The following is a 10,431-nucleotide window of genomic DNA, read 5'->3' on the forward strand; positions in this document are numbered from 1 at the left end:
CCTCCTCCTCCTCCTCCGGGCGCCTAAGAAAGTGTCCTCTTCTCGTTCTGATGGTCAGTAATTATTCTCTTGCAGTGCAACTTTTGGGCTTCCTTCGAATCGGTGATGCTAAAGTTCTTGCTTTCTCTTCCCTCCTTTCACCCCAAGCCAGAAGAAAAGTTCACTTAACTTGACAAGTCAGATGGAAGTGAGTTGGAAAAGAAAGCTGCGACCAACAGCCGCGGCCCCCTTGAGGTCCCTGGGTCGGTCAGCAGCACAGGCTTTGGGGGACCGCGTTCACGGCTGCAGAGAAGGCAGCGGGGCGCTGGACAAAGGAGATGCGCTGGGCCCCGAGAGAAAGGGGCGAGCAGCGGAGTCGAGGTCCTCGGTGGCTTTCTCCCCTCAGTATCCCTCCTTCTCTTCCTCCTTCTTTTCCTTTCCCAGAGGCTTGGCTTCTGAAAAAGCTCGCTCTGCCTGATCACTCCATCTCCGTCTGCTGGGAAGAAGGCGGCAGCAGCTGGACGACTGGGAGATGCCCGGTGGACCTCCTGCGGTTGGGTCTGGGGGACGTAGCGGAACGTCGGACTGGACCCAGGAGCTTGGCTTGTCACGGGCTTCGCTCCCTGACCAGGGATGGAGGACTCGCGGCTGCTCTGCGAAGGGACTGCGCACTCAGGCACCGATTCAGAGGCGAGCGCGGTCACTTCTCTGAGTGTGCTGCCGCCGCGGGTGCCGCTGCCCGCCTGCCTGGCTCCCAGTGCCGGCAGCCGCCTCTGCCTCTCGGTGCGGTGCCTCGGGTGGCGTCCGCGGCCGCGCTCTTCGCTCTACCCAGCTCTGCGCTCAGAGCCCAGTCGCTGCAGCCACCACTGCTGCTGCAGCTGCACCTCCTCTTCATATTTCCCGTGCAGCAGCGGCGGCAGCAGCGGCAGGGGGAGGGAGGAGGGGCAGGGGAGAGAGGAGGGGTCAGGGAAGAGGCGACTCAGCGCCACTCATCTCCCCCAGCTGCCGCCAGGGAGAGGGAGGGAGGGGAGAGAGACTTGAAAGGGCGGGTTGGGCCGTCCCTCCCACTTCTCCCCTCTCCCCCCTCTCCCCTCTCCTGTCTCCGGGTTGCCCAGCCTCCCGCGGAGCTTCTAAGGGCTGCCCGCCCCGCCCCCGTCCCAGTCCCCCGGAGTTGCTGGAAGTTGGTGGGCACTCCCAGCCCCGCTGTTCTAGGAAGCAAAGTTTGTCCTCCCTTCCAAACATCCCTTCTAGCTCTAAAGTCTATTAATCTCTCCTCCACCCATCTTCCCTACGCTCAGGGACTCTGTAGGCGACTTAAGTTAAAGGTTGTCTTTCCCTCCCATTGCAGCAGTGGCAGGATCCTGGTTTGTGTTCTGCGTGGTGGAAAAGTGGTCCAGGCTAGTCCCACTCTGACTTAACAAAGTTGAAAATCATAAATCTGATCTGACCGAGGTTTGCTTTACGTTTATTAAAAGGTGTGTGTGTGTGTGTGTGTGTGTGTGTGTGTGTGTGTGTGTGTGTGAGAGAGAGAGAGAGAGAGAGAGAGAGAGAGAGAGAGAGGAGAACTCAGGAGGGTGATTACTGGAGCTCTGAGGCTTTCGAGCAGGAGTCGTGCATGTCTTAACTAAATATATCCACCACAAGTTAGTACCTCGGCTCCCCTAGTAAGCACATGAGCCTATGTCACAGGTCCCAACCTGTGGAGGTAAAGGTGTAGGCAGCAGAAGCCTGGGCTTTTTTTTTTCCCCTCCCCCTTCCTGTAGCCATAGATCTATCATTTTTAAACTCAGTCGGAAGATCTGAAAAATTCCCTGTGGAACCCTCTGAGGTCCATTTGGAAATCTTCCCTGACAAACTCACCTGGCTCCTGTATCAATCCCAAATACCTCCATTTACATTGTCTAGCCCAGTGCCTTTGACTTTAAGAGCCCCTCCCTATAAATATTTGCTAAATGAATGAATGGAATTTGTATATACGTTATTTGCATTCGGGGGCTATTCATTTATGATCTATTTCATAAAAGCCCCCAGGGCAGAAACAGTATCTTCTTCTTGTTTCTTAATTCCCCAAAGCACCATATACAGTGATCTGCAGGAGCAAGCAGTTCCTGTGCTCTGATTTAATCCAACTCAGTTCAACACTTAGTGAGAGGATGGGAATACAAGAGTGAATACTCAAGGGGACCTCAGCAAATGTTGACAGACAAGCAGTGAAAGTACCTTGGAAAGAGCAGTGGGTTGGAATTCAGAATACTGAAGGTTCAAATGATACCTGGACAATTTACTGCTGGGGTGACTTTGGGAAGTTCCTTAACCTCTCTGGGCATCAATTTTCTCCTTTGTAAAATGAGAGGTTTGGACCATTGGCCTCTTAAAGCACTTTCCAGCTGTAAACCAATGATCCTATAACAAGTGATTGACTTAGTGACAGGCTCCTGGGATAGTTTAGCAATCCTTCATTCTCACTTTCCTGCAAGAGGACTGCTATGCGATTGTATGGAATGAAAGTCACCTCCTCACCATGAAACTTATACAAGCATTCTCAGAACACACCCATAGCACTCAATTGGCCGGAACCAATTTCACAAATAAATACAACATTGGTTTGAACATCGTTTTAAAGCACCAGCTTCCTCAGCGTGATTTCTGCCTCTTTGAACAGTGGAATGACTCAAAGTCTTAATCTCCTTAGGCTTCAAGAACTATCTGGGCTTCAGTGACAGCCCAGTAGTGTCACACAATGAGAATAGTTGAGAAAATGTTTGGGGGGAAAAAGTTTAAACTCCCTTCCTTTCTTTAAGAAAATTTATTTGTCTCCTGCAGACCCATCCCATACACTTCTCCCTGTTTTCCAGATATGCCGGTAAAATGACACTGATTGAGATTATTTGAGGTATTATTGTAGTTCTTGTTACTGTCCTTATAGTATTCCTATCTATAACATGGAGTATAATAAAATTTGGCATCTGTCTTACTCACAAGGATGTTATGAGGATTAATGTGTTAATGTTTGCAAAGCGTGAAGATGAAAGGCCCCCAATGCATGCACATAGTGATGGTAATCATAATAATGCCTATTAGCATCAGCATTATTTCAAGTTAGTCTTGCTCTGCTAAGTCTTTCTGGGGTTGATTTTGTTCCTGATAATTTGCTCAGGAGTGTTGCTAGGCTTTGGAGGCAGATTATAGGTGGCACTTGAATATTCCTTAAGAACGAAGTAGGTCTTTATTTAACGCAAAGGATTAATTATTCTCCAAATGTGGACTACTTTGGTATTTTTAGCAAAATATGAAAATAGTCACCATGAAGAAATACTAGGTAGGATTCCTATACCAACAAGATCAAAGATCTAGTTCTGATCCCTATTTAGTCTTCCAGGTTTATTATATATTCTATTCTAACAAAGTTATCTCTTCCTCAAATTTTCTTATGTAAGTGCTTATTTATGAGCATGTTAAATGTCTTCCTCTCTCCATAACCCCTTTGTTGTAAACTTTTTAATGACAGCAACTATATCAGGGATGGGGAGCCTGCTGCCTGGATTGATTGTTCTGTGAAGTTTGGATTCCATCAAAGTGCTGCACTTGAGGACCTAGAGGTCCATATGAGGCCTCAAGGCAGCAGGCTCCCCACCCTTGAGCTACATATTATGTTATGTTTCACTTTTCTATTTCCATCTGCTCACTAAGCATTGAATTGAGTTGAATTAAGTTGCTATGAGAGTGTTCAAACTGCTTGCTCCTGTAAACATTCACCTCAACTATGACACCATTTGGGGTTTTCTTGACTGAGATACTGGAGTTGTTTGCCTTTCCTTCTCCAGTTCATTTTACAGATGAAGAAACTGAGGAAAAGTTAAGTGACTTGCCCAGGGATGCATAGCGACTAAGTATCTAAGGATGAATTTGAAATCAGCTCTTCCTGACTCCAGGCCTAGTGCTTTATCCACTTTGCCACTTAGCAAGCATAAAGTAATAATTTGCTGATTAATATTAGCTGACTTATAAATGAACTTATATATGTAAAAGTACTCTGCAAATCTTAAAAACTATGTTATTGTTTAGTTGTTTCCAATTCTTTGTGACCCTATTATCTCAGTATGCCACTACAGTCCATGGGGTTTTCTTGGCAATCATACTGGAGTAGTCTGCCATTTCCTTCTCTAATGGATTAAGGCAAAGAGAGGTTAAATGACTTGCCCGAGGTCACACAACTAGTAAGAGGTTGAAACTGCTATCTCCACACATGTATTATTTTCAAATATATTGGAGCATGGTAGAATTATTAACTAATTCACATAACACCAGTACTGAGAGACTGCTCTATGGCATGGGTGATGCAGTGGATAAAGTGCTGGACTTGGAGTCAGAAGACCTGAGTTCAAATCCTGCCTCAGAAATTGGGTGGGTGACTCTGGAAAAATATTTTGATTCTCTATGCCTCAGTTTCCTCATCTGTAAAGTAGGGGGTAATAATGATAGCACTAACCCCACAAGGTTGTTAAGGTCAAATAAGTTAACTTACATAAAGTGTGACCTCATACCATTATTATTTACATTTATATTTAATACAATCCTTAACTCAATATTTTCCTTTTCTCAACCTTTTCCAGGTTTCAATTTCTTCACTGGTAAAATGGGGGCCTCAGACTAAATTACTTCTAATGTTTCTTCCAATTCTAAATCTATGCTCCTTAGGAAACATGACTCCTTTTTAGTCATCATGACAAGCATGAGAGGTAATCAATTGATTCCATAGTATTTCCAGTTCATAGATTTAGAACTGGATATTACTTTAAAGAGCATCTAGTCTAACTCTTTAAATTTATAGATAAGTAACTGAAGCCCAGGAATGTTAAATTAATTGCTAAAGATCACACAGGGAGTAAGTAGAAGAACTAGGATTTGAACCTAGGTTTTCTGTTCTGAATCCTCTTTCTACTGAGTTGCACTTATGAAGTAGAGAAACCTGGCAATTAGGGTGCTAGTTTGAAATCTACAGGTACACAATACTTGGAGAAACCACTTATAGACTCCTAGCTCCTAGTCCCAACAGTGAGTGTGGAAAGCTGCAGGAATAAGAATTGTTATAATAAGCTTCATTAAAAGGGAGCCCAGGAGATTTACGAAGAATGGATCCAATTGAAGCTATTTTAAGTAAGAGCATTGTAGGACTTTGAACCATACATCAAAAAACATGTGGCAAAGAAACCAATTATATTCTCAGTCACAGAACAAAGCAAAGAACTGATTTTTAGAAAACAACTGAACTGGCTGGATGTTGATGCTAAACCCTTAGCGAAATTATTTTGAACTATGTTATTCAAATCTCCAAGGAATCCATCAGATAAAATTAGTCAGAGTGTTAGTGGTGTTATTCTCAGTTATACTTTTTATGGTACCTTAAATATGTAGCAGGTGATCAACAAATGTTTGTTGATTAGAAGGGTGGATGGATGGATGGATGGATGGATGGATGGATGGATGGATAGATGGATGGATAGATGAATGGGGAATCTGGTTAGGGAAAATCATGTTCATTAGAATGACTATCTTCTAAAAATTAAAACATTCAGTTTTTTTCTGAGAGCTACCATCTTCCAGTTTTAAAAAAGGGCTCTGCTAAAATCTTTCTCTAGCTCATTGACAGTAAACCTAGGGGGAAAGCCACTTTCAATCTCTATGAACTTTATATGTACTTAGCCTAGTGCCCTGAACAAAAAGGTGCTCAGTGTAGTAGAAAGAACATTGGTCTTGGATTCAGGAGAGAACTAAATAAATGACTTAATCAGTTACTAACTAGATGACCACAGACAAATAATCTACTTTCTCTGAGCCTCAGTTATCTCATTTGTATAATGGAAAGAATAATATTTGCATTACCCACCTTCCAAGTTTGTTGTGAGAAAGTGCTGAATAAACCTTATATAAATGCCAATGCTGCTGCTTATGATGATGAAAAGAAGGGGCATTTTTGGTGGTGGTGGTGGAAATAATAGTATGGTATGGAAGGAAGAACAATGGATTTGGAGTTCCTAGAAACCTGGGTTTTAAACATTACAGCCTGTGTGAAACCTTTAGTAAATTATTAAAAATCTTCCAAGATCCTCAAGCCAATGATGACTATAAGGTTCTGGGGTGTCTATTTTAGTTCCTGTATAGAAATATACTGCTGTTATGTAGCTAGTTGACTGGAATGGATGCCAAGATTTTTAAGCCTTAAAATAATTAATATTGATATGTGAAATTAGGGGGCTGGATCAAATGATCTCTAAAGTTGTTTCTAGCTCCATTTTTCTGTGATCTATGACTGTAATGAATTCCTTATAATATTAAGGTTGCATTGTGTATATGATCATATGAATGTATATATTCTGGTTAATGTTTATCTTCATATATATATATATGTATATATATATATATACACATACATAGATGTATGTATACACACATTCAAGCAAATCTATGGGCCACTTTTGGATATATGAATGATAACACAATCTGTCTGTATTTCAGCTATCCAGAACATAAGTAAGTACCAGGATGTCAACAAGTCAGGCCTCGGAGTGGCCAAAACAGATATCACAATAGTCACATATATTTTGCGTGAAGGAGCATCCCTCAGGCCCTCATTCACTGCTAATTCACTCATACTTTACATGAGATCTTCACATACTTGGTGCTCTGTTTTCCAAGACCATAGATCATCCAAAGGGCTGCCAGAAGCGGGCATGTTGACAGTCTTGGAAAGTGATAGCTGATGGCCTGACTGTGAAGAAGTATATTGAAAAGCTACTTAAAGGGGGAAAATGACAAAGGGACTGAAGAATCACAGTCACCTGGGAACACCGTGCACAGGACAAACACTTCAACATAACTTAATGGGCCCAAGAGCTGTCCAGTATGTAAACTGATATTCCTGATGATGGCCCTGAATCATCCAGGAAATGTTACATTATGTTTGGCAGCATCTACTTCAAAAGGCAAAAAAACCGAGATATTTCAGAACGAGCATTGCATTCAGAGTCAGAGAGAGGACCTGGGTTACTGTAGAATTCTCTATTATTTATTAGCTGTATAAGGAACAAGTCACTTTACCTCTACAATTTTTCTTCTCCTTATCTGTACAATGAAAGACTGAGACTAAATCATCTCTGATTCCTTCCTCCTCTAACATTTAATGAGCTTATACTGAAATAGGGTTGTAGTTATTTTAAAAGTTTTTCCATCAAAATGGTTAATCTTCTTTTTAAAGTTTGCTGTCTAAAAGGGTAAACATTCAACTCTCCAAAAAACTCACTCCATAAGGACTCCAGATAGTTAAAGACTTACTATAATATTATTTGTAAAGAAGTACGTATTTGAAGGCTAACAGTTGCCCCAGCTGTATATACCAACTTGTTTTTGCCAAAGATGGACCCAAAGAGATTATTACTCTCAATTTTCAGTTGCTATATCCTCATTTTGCAAATTCTTCCTTTCAATCAGTCAGTCAGTCAACAAGTTTTTATAAAATACCTATGTAGTGCCAGGCTGTATTAAGTGCAAGGGATGCAAATATGAAAAAGACAGTCACTGCCCTCAAGAATCTAAGGAAGGAAGATAACATAAAAAGAGAGACGAAAAGCAGGGAGAGGGAGGGAATGTATCTGTCATGGAAGCATGATGGAGAAATCCAAAGAAGTGTATCTAGGTGAGAAATGAAGAGATGGCTGACCTACACCTCATTCTTTTTTTTTCCAAATTCTTTTATTTATTTTATATATATTTATATTATTTATATAGATCTATATTGTATATGTTATATTTATTTTATATAGAAGCATAATTAATGCTGACCACCTATCTTAAAATGAAACTATTAATTTGTTTTGTGAACATTATCCTCCTTAAGAACTTTGCTGAGGCTGACTGCAATTTGCTCTATTAGGTATATCTTGAGTCAGTATCCAACGTACAGACATATTAGTTTGGAAGAGTTAAAACAGCCTAAATTTGTCTCTGTACTATTTATTTATTTTGAATATTCTATGGAGAAACATGAATGCCACTGCCTGTTTTTCCAAATTCAAAACTGGCACCATTATTCTAAAGATGAAATAGGAGAGAACATACTGTCAGAGAAATAAATTTCTTGTGTTGCCTGCAAGAAGTCAAGGATGCCATCTGCCTTTTCATTGGTCTCTTTAAAATCTTCTCCTTCGCTGTTGCTTTCAGGCTGGTACGTAAAACAGATGCCAGTGGCTTTTGTTAGCAGGCCAGCTGCTCTCTTCCTTTCCTTTTGCTGTTTCTTTTTCCGTTTCCTTTGTTTATTTTTGCTTATTTGTGGACTGTCTGTATGCTGTGGCTGTAATTTTTCTTGTAAATGGCTCTTATTCTTATCAAATTCTGTTGCTTTCTTCTTCTCTTTGGTAGCTCTTGAGATTTCTCTTCTTCTGTGTCATTAGTGTTACCAGATTTTTCTGAGTTTTTTGCTATTAGTGAATTCTGGAGAACATGGAGCATATTCATCAGGAGGTGGGCTTACTGTGTATATTTTTTTCCTGGGCTGGATCTTATTTTAATCATCTGCTGAAGGCTGAACTTTTCTTGATTCTAGTTCTGGTTTTGAAGAAATCTCTGTTGTAGATTGAAGTTGTTGATTTGGAACAGAAGGATAGAGTTTCTTCAGCACTTTTTCAATGAACACTTGTTGCTTGGCACTGGACATAGCTCCAGGAGAGGCCAGGGAGGCTTCAGCTGTGGGGAACCAGCACCATTCCCTACACCTCATTCTTAAATGGAAGTTTGGGAAGGATCTTTCCTCTCTTCCCTCCATTCAGATAGTACAGATAAAGTGTGAATGCCAAGATGATAAGGTTCCTGTTAGAATGATGAAGTAAGCTTTATACAGTTGGATCTATAATATTAAAGTAGTGACGATTTCCCCCCCCTAGGTTTATCTTTAATAATAGATAGATCTTATACAGTATAATGGTTTGCCTCCACTGTATTTCATTGCTTTAATAGATGCATTATTTTATCAATGTGGCTAGTCCTTCCAAAGGTATATATCACAATTTAATCATGTCTCCTCATTCTGAGTGATTCTTGTACATGCCTTCCATATACTTTCAAGAGAGAATATACCCAGTGTTCTGGAGGCCTTTTTGTTCCTTCTTTAATATCTTTTCCATTTTGTTTTTAATTTTTCATTTAATAGACATGTTTTCTCCCCTACCCACCACTCTCCTTCAGTTGATAAGGGGGGGTGGGGAAATGCATAGTCAAACAAAACAAATTCCCAAATTGGCCATATAAAAGTATGTTCATTGTGCTTCTTGAGTCAATCAAGAGGCAATCCTGTCAGAAGTCATGCTTAATTAATAGTTCTCTGGAATCACAGTTGATCATTGCACTGAAGAGAATTCTAAAGTCTTTCAAAATTATTTGTCTTCATAATATTATTATCATATAAGCTTTTCTCATGGTTCTATTCACATTACTCTGTATCATTTCATAAATTCTTAGATTTCTCTGAAATTGTACCCTTTGTTATTTCTTATAGTATAGTACTATTTCATTTCATTCATATATCATAATTTGTTCAACCATATCCCAATTGAGTGGCATTCTTTCAGGGTCTTTTAAAACCTTGTAGATACCATTATGCTAGTCAGGCTGTCTGTCTCTTATTTTTACATTTTCTACATGATTGATTCACATTTTCCAATAAAATATATCATTAATAGTATCTTTGACAATACTTCTCTCACATAGGTCAACTCCCTAACTAGGAATACTAATGTTCATTTAAAAAATGCCATTTATTAGACAACCTAATTCTTTTACCTCAAAACCCTTTTAAGAACAGGAGAAAGCTGAAGCATAGACTAGTTAAGACATTTATCAACATCTCTTAGTCAGAATTAGAATTTAGTTCCCAAGTACAACATTCTTTCCTTCAGATCTTCACTTGGGGTGTTTATCTATAACAGCAAATATCAAATGAAAGTTTTTTTTTTAAATCAGTCATTCTTCTAGATAGCTTCATAGTGCCTATGATAAGAACAATATCTGACATTTAGGTTAGGCTAGAGGTTTTTTTCCCCTAAAAGGCAGAATAGCTGTCACTAAGACTTGGTTGGTTCAAGAGACTAAAGATCAAGTAATTTATGTTGCTTTCCAGTCACCTAGGGTATAAAAAGCCAACCCACAAGGAGCAAGTGCCCTTCAGACTTGGCAGATGCCCCACTGACGTCTGACTCACCACATCTAACACACCCTGCTGACTAGACAGGTTTTCATATGGAGACAAGACAGGGTTGTGTCTACCTGAACCAATGCTGTAACCTTATTTATTATTCTTTCCATTCAATGGTTAAGTAAACCTACTTTTGTGAACTGTAAATTGACCTATAATTGTCTCATTTTATTCCGATCCTGGACCTGAAGCAACAGACTGGAATAAAT

At 40.3% G+C, this 10,431-nt stretch overlaps 1 pseudogene; it reads right to left on the reverse strand.

The window, feature by feature from the left end:
- Positions 1 to 8,062: 8,062 nt before the first annotated feature.
- On the reverse strand, positions 8,063 to 8,852 carry LOC138169935 (glutamate-rich protein 1-like; annotated as a pseudogene).
- Between the last annotated feature and the right edge of the window lie 1,579 nt (positions 8,853 to 10,431).

This window comes from Petaurus breviceps, unplaced genomic scaffold (genome assembly GCF_028583685.1).
Source record: "Petaurus breviceps papuanus isolate PSGF00001 unplaced genomic scaffold, PetGlider_PUasm1.0 38, whole genome shotgun sequence".
Taxonomy (NCBI): Eukaryota; Metazoa; Chordata; class Mammalia; order Diprotodontia; family Petauridae; genus Petaurus; species Petaurus breviceps.